Below are 14991 nucleotides of genomic sequence, written 5' to 3' on the forward strand. Positions count from 1 at the left end.
TGAATTTCTTTACTTCCTTAATTTGGTGTTCAGTGTTTGTCCTCAAATCGCTTAGTTGATTGGTTATGGTTTCTTTGGGCTCCCATTCCTTCTGTTGGGTTCCATTCAGCATTCCCTTTGTGGTCTCCCAGCTCTTTGTTAATGGATTCCATGAATGCCTTTAGTGATCTTTGTGTGTTCTCTACCTGGTCTCTCAATTCCTGTATTACTCTTTGATTTGCTTCCTCCCGTTCGTGGGATTCCTGCAGATCTCTTTGAGTGTTCTCAGCCTGCTCACGCCATTCCTCCCTGTCTCTTTGAGTATTCTCAAGTTGTTCACGCAAATCCTGTATCAGTTTTTGAGTAGCTTCCTCACGCTTATGATATTCCTGTGTAAACTTCTGGGATGCCTCCTCTCTCTCCCTATCACGCTCATAGAGAGTCCTTTGTACGTTGTCAAACTTTTCATTTATCATGTTTGCCACCAGTGTTTGTAGAGCTGTTTGAGAACTCTCCTCTGGATTATTCATTATCTGTTCTAAGCCCTGATTATCAGGATTGGGAATTGAGATACCCGAATTTGCCATTTTTCTTGTGTTTTTCCGGCTTACTCTGCCCATTTGAGATGAAGATAGCACCAGTTTTGTGTTAGAACACTATCTTAAGGCAACCATCAACCAAAGTTTGCATTTGTACAGTCAATAGTCTACAGATACAATCTAGTTCAACAGATACATCTATTCGACATCAAACAACTATATGTTAAAGGACTTCGAACCGCAGAGAAGAATTTGGAAAGCCAGAAATTATTAGGGTTAGGAAGAGATGTGGGTAAAAAATAGGAATAGATTGGTGTGGGGAGGCACAGGGAGAGTTAACTATGTCCTAATCACAATGCAGGAAATAGGTTGGGTAGGATGTAAGTAGAGAGAGAGAGAAAAAGAAGAAAGGGAAAGGGGAATGAAAAGAGACCAGAAAAAAAATAGAAACGTAAAAATTAATGTTATTTTAGAGATTAAAAGACCATCTATTTATAGAGGAATATGAATATGTTGAGAGAAATGGAGGGACATAGAGGAGATGAGAAAAACTTTAAAAAAATGCTTAAAATATTGTATAGGTATAAAGTATTGCTATTAGTGAATTTAAGTCTCAGATGTTTTGAATTGAGTAATAAGTTTGTGGATTAAGTGTGTACACACAATGGGGGATAGGGTCTACTGGTTAACTACGGGTTTATCTGAGGATGTGCAGGACGAGAGTTAAGTCACATAAAGATGAACAAAGAGGAAAAGATGGAAAGCATAGGAAAGTGAGAAGAAAAGATCTGAAGTTCAATAGAGCTAGAAAAAAAAACAAAAAGATAATTAAGAATGAAAGAAAAAGAGAAAGAAGAAAAGAAAAGAAAAGAAAACACACATTCACGTATTCCTAAAATAAAAATTATAAGAGGAGAAGAAAAAAAAAAGTTAATGGAAAACAATTATTTTTTCAGAAGAGGCAAAAATTAAAGATTAATAAAAGTTTTAGAAAAGCAAAAATAATTTTTTATATATATATAAGGTAACAAAAAATGAAAAAAAAAACAAAACAAGAAAAAGAAAAAAAGAAAAGAAGAAGAAGAAAAAAAAAGCTCTTTGATTTTTTTTTTTTTGGGAGGGGTGGGAAGAGTCCTGTATCTCCCTTTTGTCTGTAACCAGAGTCTGGTTGGAGTCTCTGGTCAGCTTGAGGTCCTGTGGCTTGATTGGTTTCTTAAGTCAGTTTGTTGGAACAGGCAGAAAAATGCTCTGCTTTACCCAAGATTTTGAGATCCCCCTCCCAGGTTAGTTTACTGGGAGGGTGATCTGCTTTGAGAATCACAAAAGAGGGGGATGCAGTGATGAGGCTAGGTTCTGGGTAGAGTTGAGGCCTTTCAACGAACAGTAGCTTTTCCCTGGGGCTATTTTGTGAAAAAAAACTCACAGCACCCAGCCTGGAGCCATTCTCAGGGTTTCTGTTTTTCAATTGATTGTGGTGGCTGCTAGAGGGAGGGGCAGCCTCTGGCTCTGGCCACCCAGCGAGGAGAGCCACTCCAATGGCTGGTGCCTGAGCTGGGCGACCCCTCCCTGGATGGAACTGAGTCTGTGAGGTCACCTCACCGCCAAGTTCCTGTGACCTGCCAAATGTCTAGCTCTATTCCAAGGCCTGAGCTGGAGCTAGCCGCTCCTCCGAGCTTTGTCGGTATCCAAGATGGAGATCACCGGTGCTGGGGGGGGAGGGGTGGCCTTCCCTCCTCTGCTCCCAGAGGAGTGAGGAAGTGGGGCTTCTACTCACGCGGAGTCATGGATCTCGGGTCGTCTCTGGTCTGCAAAGTGCAGAATGAAGTTGTCCGCTCCTTGTCGGTTCTTGCTGGTGTTGAGTAGAATCCGCTCGTCCGCTGCGTCTGGCTCCTTCGTCCCGGACTGGGTCTCAGGTATGCCTCCGCGGCGGTGGTCGCCGCTGCGACCCTGCCGCCACAGCGGCAGCTGCTCAGATGTGTCTGCTTGGCTTCCCCTATCTTGACTAACTCTCTGTCCTGTGATGGCACACTTGGTGTGATTCTCTGGCTTGGGACTGTTCACTGGAACTCTGAAACTGTTTTCTATGCAAGAGCTTGTTCAGATTCCAGCTTCTCCTCCGCCATCTTCCCGGAACTCCTATCAAGAAATTTTATACCAAAATCTCCTAACAAAGGTTTTGGGTTTCTACTGAGGGAACTTTGGGAGTATTGATAATTAAATATTGATATTGAAAGTGTGTATTATTCTGTGGCAAGTTCCTTCATTAAATATCTAGTGTATATGAACAAAGAATGGTAATAAAACTGTTTGGAGTTACAATAAAAAGGACATCATATTGTGGGTTCCCAAATCTGCCTGTTTGAAATTACTGTTTTTTGAATCCTGAGGACTGGAAGCATTTCAATATGATTATGAATATGGTTTGAGATTTCAACAAGACTGACATGGGAGAGAAGAATTAGAGGCCTGTTTATCTTTAAATGGAGAATATGCCAACATTTCTGAGCAATCCACATAACATGGACACAGTAGTGATTAAAGAAGGGATGGTATGGGAGTATTTGATATCTCCTCAAATTAATCAGACACATCAAAGAAGAGCAGGAACCCTCTCTGAAATATATGGAAAAGATTCCCATCAGAAAGCTTCTCAGAAGCAATGATCAGATTTTCTAACTCTCTATTTTGGAAGTGTTCATCATTTTTGTGAGCTCAGGTAAGAATCAGAATCTCAGAAATTTCAGTCCAACATGAGCTTCAGTCAATTGAGTCAATATATAACACAGTATCCAATTCCTTCTTCTTATGGTGAAATGATCTGAAATTCTTTCAACTACATTAAAATTCAGTACATGTGAGCACTATATGGAATTTTCCCTGGTATTGACAAGCCTGCAATCTGATCCTCATTCTCATTCTTTCTCCTAAGCCAGTGATGTTTTCTCTGTCTTCCTTAGTGTTCCAGTAAGCCACTACATGCAAGTTAATTTTAACACTATTTTCCAAACAAGTAAGAGAGATAAATATAGAAACAATATTTGAAAGAACTGAGCATATTGTACAGATGGAGTAGAATTTCACTGATTTTCTTCATAGAAGTTGCCTTCTGATAGCAACAATATCCTAGCAATTATTTATATAAATATCATTTATGGAAAAATGATATTATTCAGAAGTTGAACAGTCTTATGACTATAGTTTCAGTAGCTTCCTGAAAATTTTCGTTCCTAAATTTGAATTCTGATCTACAATTCAGAAAATACAATATGTACATCGAATTAAATTTATATTAACAAGGTGGCTTTTAAATTAATCTGAAACTTTTTGTGAACTTGGATGCTTTTCCTTCATATGCACCAATTAATAGCACTGTATTAACTCCACAGAATTATAACTTTTAAAGTCTAAATATATATAGAAGAAATTCTGGGAAATATTCTTATCTAAAACAGGACATGAGGAGGAGTTGAGATACATGGACTTGCCATTTTTGTGTTTTTCCCAGCTCGTTCTGCCCATTTGTTATGAAAGTAACACCAATTGTGTGCTAGAACACCATTTTAAGGCAAGCATCAACTAAAGTCCTGTAGTTGCACAATTAAAAAGCTGCAGATACAATCTATTTCAACAGATACAATCTGTTCAACATCAAACGACTATGTATTAATGGGCTAAGACCAGCAAGGAAAAATTTGGAAAACCAGAAATTATTAGGTTTAGGGAGAAATTTAGGGAAAAATAAGATTAGAGGGAGGTGGAAGGTAAAAGGATATCAAAGAGGGAAAAAGATTAGACAGAAAATAGGGGGAGAGAGAGAGAAAAAGAAGAGAAGAAAAATGCAAAAACAAAAATTTAAATTTAAAAAGTGAAACAAAAATTATCTAATTTTAAAGGTTAATTTAGAGAAGAACGAGAATAGGATGAGAGGAGGGGAGGGATACAAAAGATGAAGTACCCAGTTTCAGATGCCACTCACAGACCACCAGAGACCATGATCAATGCAAACAGCAAAGAGTCATTTATTGTAAGCTTTTAAAGTATTGGACAAACAAGTTCACAATTTCAGGGGGTTTCCACACAAGTAGTTATGTGATTGGTTAAAAACTGCCTAGTGCTGAGATTTGAGTTCACCCTGACTGCACTTCTTTTTTTAATGCAACAGTTTGGTGGGCAGGGTTGGTGGCAACCTGCAGTTTTTCTGAGAACTGTTTTTCTCTTTCAGGGTTAATCTAAGGGTAGCACAGCTACAGGCTGGTGGGGTTAATCTTAAAGTGGAGTTACTTTAGCTCTTCAAGGAGACATGAAAAACTAAAAAATAAAAATTCTTAAAAAATATATAGGTATAAAGGTTGATAATACTGCTTTTAAGGAATTTAAGCCTAAGAGGATTTGAATTGAGTAATAAATTTCTCAATTAAGTTTGTACTAAATGGGGGATAAGGTCCAATAATCGATGATGTGTATATCTGAGGATGAGCAGAACAGCATGTAAATCATGCAAGAAAGAACGAAAGAGGAGAGAAAATGAAAAAAAGGAATAAAAGGTCAGTAGAGATGAAAAAAAGCACACACACATGCATATACCTAAAATAAAAATTATAAGAGGAAGAAAAAAGATTAATAGAAAGCATTTTTTAAATTAAAAAAATGTTTAAAGGTACAAAAAAAAAGTTCTTTGATTTTTTGGGGGGGCGGGGGTGGATGGGAAGATCCTGTATCTCCCTTGTGTCTGTAACCAGTCTTTTGGTTGGGTCTCTGGTCTGCTTGTGGTGTTTAGTTTTAGTTTTCCTGTGGCTTGATTGGTTTCTTAAATCAGTTTGTTTGAGCAGGCAGAAAAATGTTCTTCTTTACCCAGGATTTTGTGATCTTCTTTGCAGGCTAGTTCAGTGTGAGGCAGATCTGCTTTGAGTATCACAAAAGAGGGAGATAGCTGGTTCCTCTAGTTTGGAGAGGCTGTGATGAGGCTAGGTTCTGGGTAGAGTTGAGGTCTTTCAGCAAACACCAGCTTTTCCCCTGAGGGGATAGCTTCTGAGACACTCACAAAGCCCAACCTGTTGTCATTCTCCCGGTTTATGTTTACTGAATTTCAATTGATTGTCAAGGCTGCTGAAGGGAGGGGCAGCCTCTGGCTCTGTTTACCCAGTGAAGAAAGCCACTCCTGGGGCTGGCCCAGGCAGGGGCTGGGTGACATTTCTCTGGGTGGAGCTGAGCCTGGCATGTCAGGTTAGGGTCCTGTGACCTGCTAAATGACTCTTTTGTTTCCTTCAAAGGCCTAAGTTGGAGCTAGCTGTTAAGCCAGGTCTTTGTCAGTGGTGGTGGAGAAGGGGTGGCCTTCCCTCCTTGCATCCCTGAGAAGGATTGAGGATGTCTGGGTTCTATTCATGCCAGAGGCTTGGTTCCTAGTCCTCTCTGGTCTCCGATCTGCAGGATGAAGATATCTGCTCCTTGTTAGTTCTTGCAGGTGTTGAGTAGAATCCACTTGCCTGCTGTGTTTAGCACCTTTGTCCCAGACTCACTGTGTTGTTGGTATGGTGAGTATGGCTGCCGCCACTGCTGCTGCAGCAGCTACAGCTGTGGCTGCTCAGATCTGTCTCCTTGCCTGGATTTTCCCTCTCTGGCCTAACCCTGTACAGTGATGGCACATTTAGTGTAAATCTCTGGCTAGGACTGTTCAATGGAACACTAAAACTGCTTTCTATGCCAGACCTTGTTTAGACTCCAACTTCTCCTCTGCCTTCTTCCTGGAACCTTCCCCTTAATACCCAATATTTTGAGAGAAATGTACTATTTTAAAATGGTATTAAAGCAAGACTGATATAAAAAAATCACCTTTGACCCCAGATAAATATTTTATCTTTCATACACCCAAAAATGCAGTCTGACCTATCATTAATTTTAGAAAGGAGAGCTTAAAAATCAGAAAACAAGACCAAAGCATTCTGAGTAAAAGATTCTCCAATTTGTGAACACAGCTTGTTTAAAAAGACATCACTATATTGAGTTTTTAAAATTTCCTCTATAGTGAAGATTCAATTGTAAAGTATAAGCACTTGAAAATAATTCATTTCCTCAGCAGTAGGACACAAAACACAAGATTAATTCTAATCTGTTTTTTAAAAAACCTTTCTTTATACTACAAATTCACTCATGACTACAAAGTTTCTAATCATTTTAAAAGATCATTATTTATACTACAAATTCACTCTCATAATTACAAGGGTTCTAAAAATTAATGAAATACAAAGACACAGGAAGTAACTGAATCGCCTATATTCCAAGGACTATGTTAATGGAAAACAAAATTATACTAATAATTAGCCTACCGAATTCACTTGCATTCATTTATTGTATTTCATTTAGCTTCATAAAAAGTATATTTTCAAGGAGTTCCGAGAAGATGGAGGAGGAGAAGTTGGAGGCTAAACAAGCTCTTGCATAGAAAGCAGTTTTAGTGTTCCAGTGACAGTCCTAAGCCAGTGAATCACATCAAGTGTGCCAACACAGTACAGAGAGTTAGGCCAGAGAGGGAAAATCCAGGCAAGGAGACAGATTTGAGCACTTGCCAGCAGCCTCAGCTGCAGCGGCAGCAGCGGCGGCTGTAGCCGCAATACCTGCAACACAAGAGAGTCCGGGACAAAGGCACCAGATGCAGCAGGCGAGCAGATTCTACTCAACACCAGCAAGAGCTGACAAGGAGCAGAAATCTACATCCTGAAGTTCGCAGACCAGAGACGACCCAGGAACCAAGACTCCAGCATGAGTAGAAGCCTGACATCTTCACTCCTTCTCAGGAAGCAGAGGAGGGAAGGCCACCCCGCCTACCCACTACCAGAGATCTCCATCTTTGATACTGACAAAGACCTGGCTGAGCAGCTAGCTCCAACTCAGGCCTTAGAAGAAAACAAGAGTCATTTAGCAAGTCACAGGAACTTAACCTGACATGCCAGGCTCAGCTCCACCCAGGGAAAAGTAACCCAGCTCAGGCCACCAGTCCCAGGAGTGGCTTTCTTCACTGGGTAAACAGAGCCAGAGGCTGCGCCTCCCTACAGCAGCCTTGACAATTGAAATTCAGTAAACATAAACCCGGAGAATGACTCCAGGCTGGGCTTGGTGAGTGTCTCAGAAGCTAGCTCCTCAGGGAAAAGCTGCTGTTTGCTGAAAGACCTCAACTCTACCAAGAACCTAGCCTCATCACAGCATCTCCAAACTAGAGGAACCAGTTATCTCCCTCTTTTGTGATACTCAAAGCCGATCTCCCTCACATTGAACTAGCTTGGGAGGAGAATCACAAAATCCTGGGTAAAGCAGAGCATTTTCTGCCTGTTCAAATAAACTGACTTAAGAAACCATCCAAGACACAAGAAAATCAAACACCACAAGCAGACCAGAGACTCCAACAAGAGACTGGTTACAGCCACGAGAGATACAGGATTTTCCTTTCCCTGCCAAAATTCAAAGAACTCTTTTTTTGTACCTTTTATGATTTTTTTCTAAAACTTTTTCTTTAATTTTTAATTTTTAACTTAAAAAATTTGTTTTCTATTACCTATTTTTCCTTCTTCTTATAATTTTTATTTTAGGGGTATATGTGTATGTACTTTTATTCTTTTATCTTTAATTTTTTTTTGTTTAGCTCTACTGACCATTTGATCCTTTTTTTTTCTTTCCTTCTCATTCTTTTCACGTTTTCTTCTCTTTCATTCTTCTTTGTGTGACTTAATTGCTGATCTGGTCATCCTCAGATATACCCGTAGTCAACAATTAGACCTTAGCCACGATTGTGTACACACAATCCAGAAATTTATTATTCAGTTTAAAACCTCTTAGACTTAAATTCCTTAATAGCAGTACTACCTCTTTATACCTACATAGTGTTTTAGGCATTTTTATTTTTAAGTTTTTCACATCTTCTTTCTATCCCTCCACACTCTTATTCTATCCACGTTCTTCTCTGAATATTATGTTTTCAAATTTGCATAATTTTTAAGTGTTGCACTACTTAATCTTTAATTTTTGTTTTTTGTTTTTTCTTTTCTTTTTTCTTACTTTTTCTTCTTTTCTCTTTCTCTCTACTATCATTCTATCTAGACTATTTCCTGCTTTGAGATTAGGATTTAGTTAAGTTAACTCTCCCACTGCCTTTCCACATCACTCAATGCCTATTTTTACCCCCTTCTCTCCCTAAACCTAATAATTTCTCTTTGCCAAATTCTTCTTTGTGGTTCGTAGTCCATTAATACATAGTTGTTTGATGTTGAATAGATATAATCTGTTGCACTAGATTGTATTGCAGACTTTTGAGTGTACAACTACAGACTTTGGTTGCCTAAAAATAGTGTGCTAGCACAAAACTGGTGTTTTTTCACCCCAAATGGCCAGAGTAACCCGGGAAAACACAAGAAAAATGGCAAGTCCGGGTATCCCAACTCCCACTCATGATAATCAGGGGACAGAAAAGATAATGAATAAGCTAGAGGAGAGTTCCCAAAAGCTCTATAAACACTACTGGTAAACATGTTAAATAAAAAGATTGAAAACCTTCAAAAGACTTTGTATGAGCGTGATAGGGAGAGAGAAGAGGCAAAAGTTAATACAGGCATATCATGGGCATGAGAAAGCTATTCATAGATTGATGCAGGAATTGTGTGAGCAGCTTGAGAACACTCAAAGAGAAACAAAGGAATGGCAGGAGCCGGCTGAGATCAGTCAAAGAGAAAGACAGGAACGGCATGAGCAGGCTGAGAACACTCAAAGAGAACTACAGGAACTGCGTGAATGTGAAGAAGCTAATCAAAGAATAATACAGGAATTGGGAGAGTGGGATGAGAATGCAGAAAGATCACTAAAAGCATTCATAGAATCCATAAACAGAGAGCTGAAAGAAGTCAGGGAGAATACAAAGGGACTGCTGAATGGAACCCAACATAAGGAATTGGAGTCCAAGGAAACAATGACCAATCAACTAAGTGATTTGAGAATAAACACTGAACACCAAATAAAGGAAAAAGTTCATAGAAGATCTAAAACAAAGCTCCAACAAAGAATTTGAAGCCATCAAAGCCGACCAACTAGAAGGAAAGAAATAAAAAAAAAAGTAGAAACACTTATAGTAGGTTTGACCAGGCAGAAGATCGAATTATGGGGATTGAAGACAGCCTAGATATGATAGAGAAAGAACATAAAACCATCCAAAACAAATCCAAGAAATATGATAGATCTATTCAACACTTGAAAGAAACCATCAGAAGGCCTAATCTGAGGATAATGGGTGTAGAGGAGCATCTGGAGACAGAAGTTAATGGTCTAGGAAATTTGTTTAACAGGATCCTAGCAGAGAACTTCCCAAACATGCAAAAAGATAGGCCTATTCAGATACAAGAAAGTTTTAGAACCCCAAATAGACGAGACCAGACCAGGACATCCCACCTTGACATTATAATCAACACAGGAAACGATTCAGACCAAGGAAACGATCCTTAAAGCTGTCAAGGAGAAAAGATCAATCACCTATAACAGGAAACCAATTAGAATCACCTCAGATTACTCAGGAGACAATCAAAACAAGAAGAGCTTGGAATGATGCATGCCATGCCCTAAAGACAAACAACTATCAGCCAAGAATTCTTTACCCAGCTAAACTCTCTTTCATAACCGAAGGTCAAATAAAAACCTTCCATAGCAAAGAAAAATTGAAAAAATAAATCTCTTAAAAGATTGTTAAAGATGTCCTACACAGAAAACCAAGACCACAATAAAGGCCAAGAAACTATACCCAAACTAACAATCCAAGAACCATAGGAAGAACACAGTAATTGCAGCCCCCAAGAAGGTGGATAAAATGGCAGGAACTTCCAAATAATTCTCAGTCCTGTCTCTCAACATTAACGGACTTAACTCTCCAATTAAGCTACACAGACTGTCTAGTTGGATTAAAAAGCAAGATCCTTCTACCTGCCTACAGGAGTCACATCTTGTCCATAAAAACAAACACATTTTCAATGTTAAAGTCTGGAACAAAATCTACCCAGCAAATTGCCCTAATAAACAGGCAGGAGTTGCAATTCTAATATCAGATAAAATACACTTCAAATTAAAATTAGTGAGAAGAGATGAAGGTCTCTACATAATAATTAAGGGATCTCTCCTTCAGGAGGATATTACAATTCTAAATATCTATTCGCCAAAAAAACGGAGCACCCAAATTTTTGCAAGAAACACTACTTTCCCTCAAATCCCACATAGGTCCAAAGACATTAATTGTTGGGGACTTTAACACACCACTTTCTCCACAAGATAGATCAACTCGGTAAAAACTCAACAGAGAAACTGCATATCTATACAAATGCATAGATCAACTAGATTTAACAGAAATCTACTGAATATTTCACCAAACAGCATCAGAATACATGTTTTTCTCTGCAATACATGGAACATTTTCTAAAATAGACCACATTTTAGGCCACAAAGCAAACTTGTCCAAATTCAGAAACATTGAAATTATACCTTGCATTCTCTCAGACCACAAGAGATTAAAATTAGAACTCAACACCAAAAGCCACCATAGAAAACCCTGTGAAACGTGGAGGCTGCACAATACACTGCTGAATCACGAATGGGTCATGGAGAGATTAGATAGGAAATTTAAATGTTCATGATATTAAACAAAAAGGAGCAAAGAAATTACCAGCTCCTCTGGGTCACAGCAAAGGCAGTAATCAGAGGCAAGTTGATAACTTTGAGTTCCTACATCAACAAATTGGAGAGATCTGAAACCAACAATTCAATGAGACATCTGAGCCTCCTTGAAAGAGAGCAGCAAGATAAACCCCAATCCAGTAGATGGAAAGAAATAATTAAAATTAAATCAGAATTAAATGAATTAGAATCCAAAAAAAACATAGAAAGAATCAACAAAACGAAGAGTTGGTTCTTCAAAAAAATTAACAAAATTGACAGACCTTTAGCAAGTCTTATCAGCAAAAGAAGAGAACACACCCATATAAATAAACTCAGAGCTGAGAATGGAAACATCACCACAGAAACAACAACAACAAAAAAAACTATATTCAGAACATTATAAGGGAATACTTCTCAAAACTTATGCTAATAAGTTTAAGAACTTGGCAGAAATGGACCTATTCCTAGCAATATCAGCATGCCAAAACTAAACCAAGCTGAGTTTAACCATCTTAACAGGCTCATATCAAGCATTAAAATATAAAGAGCAATGAAAGACCTCCCATCTAAGTAAAGTCCAGGACCAGATGGTTTTCCAGCGGAATTCTACAAGACCTTCAAAGTAGAGCTCACACCAATTCTCCTCCAACTCTTTATTGAAATTGAAAGAGAAAGTTGACTACCGAACTCATTCTATGAAGCCATCATAACTCTTATCGCAAAACCAGCCAAGTACTCATCAAAGAAAGAGAACTATAGACCCATTTCTTTGATGAAGATTAATGCAGAATTTCTCAACAAAATTCTGGCCAATCAACTTCAACAATTCATCCAAAAAATCATATACCACGAGTAAACAGGATACATTTCAGGTATGCAAAGCTGGTTCAATATACTCAAATCAATTAATATAATTCATCACATCAACAGGAGGAAGGATAAGAACCACATGGTTATCTCAATAGATGCAGAAAAAGCATTTGACAAGATCCAATACCCCTTTATGATGAAGGTTTTGGAAAAATTAGAATCCATGGAACATTCCTCAATACAATAAAGGCTGTATATGACTACAGCCAGCATTATACTTAATGATGAAAAACTAGAGCCATTTCCTCTTAACTCAAGAATGAGATAAGGATGTCCACTCTTTCCAGTTCTCTTCAATCTAGTATAATAATGCCTAGCTACAGCAATAAGATAAGATGCAAACATGGAGGGGATCCAAATAAGGAAAGAAGAAATAAAACTCTCCCTCTTTGCAGATGACATGATCTTGTATTTAAAGAATCCTATTGCCTCCACTCCCAAATTACTCAAGCTGATTCAAAACTTTGGCAAAGTAGCTGGGTATAAAATTAGCCCTCAAAATCAATGGTTTTTCTGTATTCCATTAATGAGAAAAGTGTGGCTGAAATTAGGAAAGCAACTCCATTCATAATAGCCCCACAAAAAATAAAATACTGAGGAATTACCTTAACCAAAGAAGTGAAGGTCCTTTATGATGAAAACTTTTAAAAATTTGAAAAAAAAAATCGAAACAGAACTTAGAAAGTGGCAAAAAAAAGTCCTTCACTTAATATAATTTTTTCCAAGTTTTTCCATTTCCTAACAAATGGGGCCGTGTCATTCTTTCTGATAAAGGCATAGAATTCCATTGTGTATATATATCACATTTTCTTTATCCATTCATCAACTGAGGGGCATCTGGGTTGGTCCCATATCTTAGCTATGGTAAATAATGCTGCAATAAACATAGTTGTGCTGGTAGCTTTAGTGATATGTATTTTAATTCTTTTTATTTCATGCAATTGTTTATAATGCATTTATAAGATTATCTCTTTGTTGCTTTGTATGTCTCTTCCCCACAGTATAACGCCTGCTTTCACTATATTTGATGTCAGTATAACTTGTGGAGGAGATGGGGAAAAACAAGTCGTTTAAGGATACAGGTGGACCTGATACAACAATGAGAAGTACAAGGTCAAGTTGAATATGAGCTTTACAACGTTGGTGCGGGGTGAGGGGGGGGAGAGGATTGGGTGGTGGGAGGGTAGGGGGAAGGTAGGGAAGGGATGTGAAGGGTTAACAAAGGAGGAGGCTGCAATGCTTGATAAGAAATGTACGCATTATCCTGCCCATGTAATTGTAACCCCTCTGTACAGTATGTTCACAAAAAAAATAATAAAACTAATCAAAAAAATGTCCTATGCTCCCGGATTGGAAAGATCAACATCATGAAAATCGCAATACTTACCAAGGCTATCTACAAATTCAATACAATACGTATTAATATTCCAACCTCATTTTTCAAGGAAATAGAAGAGGAAATCCAAAAATTCATATGGAATAATAAAAGACCCTGAATAGCAAAAACGCTTATCAACATAATGAACAGTGCTGGAGGAATATCAATACCAAATTTCAAACTATTACAAAGCCATGGTTATCAAAACAGCTTGGTACTGGCACAGGAACAGACCTCAGAAGCAATGGAATAGAATTGAAAACCCAGAAATGAACCTACAGGCCTATAGCCATCTAATCATTGATAAGGGAGCTAAAAATATAGAATGGAAGAAGACAGCATCTTCAGTAAATGGTGCTGGCAAATTTGGTTAACTACTTATAGGAAAATAAAGCTAGATCCTTATATATCACCTTGCACCACAATCAACTCCAAATGGATCAAAAACGTTGGAGTCAAAGCGACACTCTGAAAACGTTACAGGATGGAATAGGAGAAACCCTAGGTCTCCTTGGCACATGCCGAAATCTTCTTAATAGAGACCCAGAAACACAACAAATCAAAGAAAGTTTGGACAAATGGGATCACATGAAATTGCAGAGCTTCTGCATGGCAAAGAAAATAGCTTGCAAAATCAATAGAAAGTCCACGGATTGGAAGAAGAACTTCACTAGCCATACAACAGTCAAGGGTCTCATATCTAAAATATACTTGGAACTAAAAAAATTAAATCCCCCAACAACAAATCTTCAAAGAAACAGCTGCCCAATAAATAAGTGGGCTAAAGACTTACAGAGAAACTTTTCTTTAGAGGAAAGAAGGATGGTCAATAGACCCATGAAGAAATGCTCAACCTCTCTAGCCATAAAAGAAATGCAATCAAAACAACATTGAGATACCACCTCATCCAAGTAAGAATGGCTATAATCAAGAACTCTAATAACAATAGATGCTGGAGGAGGTGTGGACAGAAGGGAACCTTACTACGTTGTTGGTGGGAGTGTAAACTTGTTCAACTACTTTGGAAAGACTCCACATATAGCTCCCCTATGACCCAACTATCCTACTTTTGGGTATTTACCTAAATGTTCATAAACAAACCACACTAAAGATAACAGCATGAATATGTTTATTGCAGCCTTATTTACTATAGCTAAGATCTGGAACCAACCCAGATTCCCCTCAGTAGATAAATGGATCAAGAAAATGTGATATATATACACAATGGAATTCTATGCCTCCATCAGAAAGAATGACATTGCTCCATTTGTTAAGAAATGGAAAGACTTGGAAAAAATTATATTAAGTGAAGTAAGCCAGGCCAAAGAAACATAGGTTTACCTTATTTGAAATATCTAGTATATGTCTGAATCAAGGAGAAAAGGTCAGATAAGGTGGGAAATGAACCCTAAGATATGTATTCAAATGTTTTTTTTTTCTTTCTTGTGATTGTTTCTAACACATTTATAAGATTATTTCTTTGTTGCTTTGTATGTCCCTCCCCCACAATATAACCCCTTGCTTTCACTGTATTTGATGTCGGTATAA

This window comes from Dipodomys spectabilis, unplaced genomic scaffold, assembly GCF_019054845.1.
Source record: "Dipodomys spectabilis isolate Male_0828 unplaced genomic scaffold, ASM1905484v1 ptg000626l, whole genome shotgun sequence".
NCBI classification, from domain to species: Eukaryota; Metazoa; Chordata; class Mammalia; order Rodentia; family Heteromyidae; genus Dipodomys; species Dipodomys spectabilis.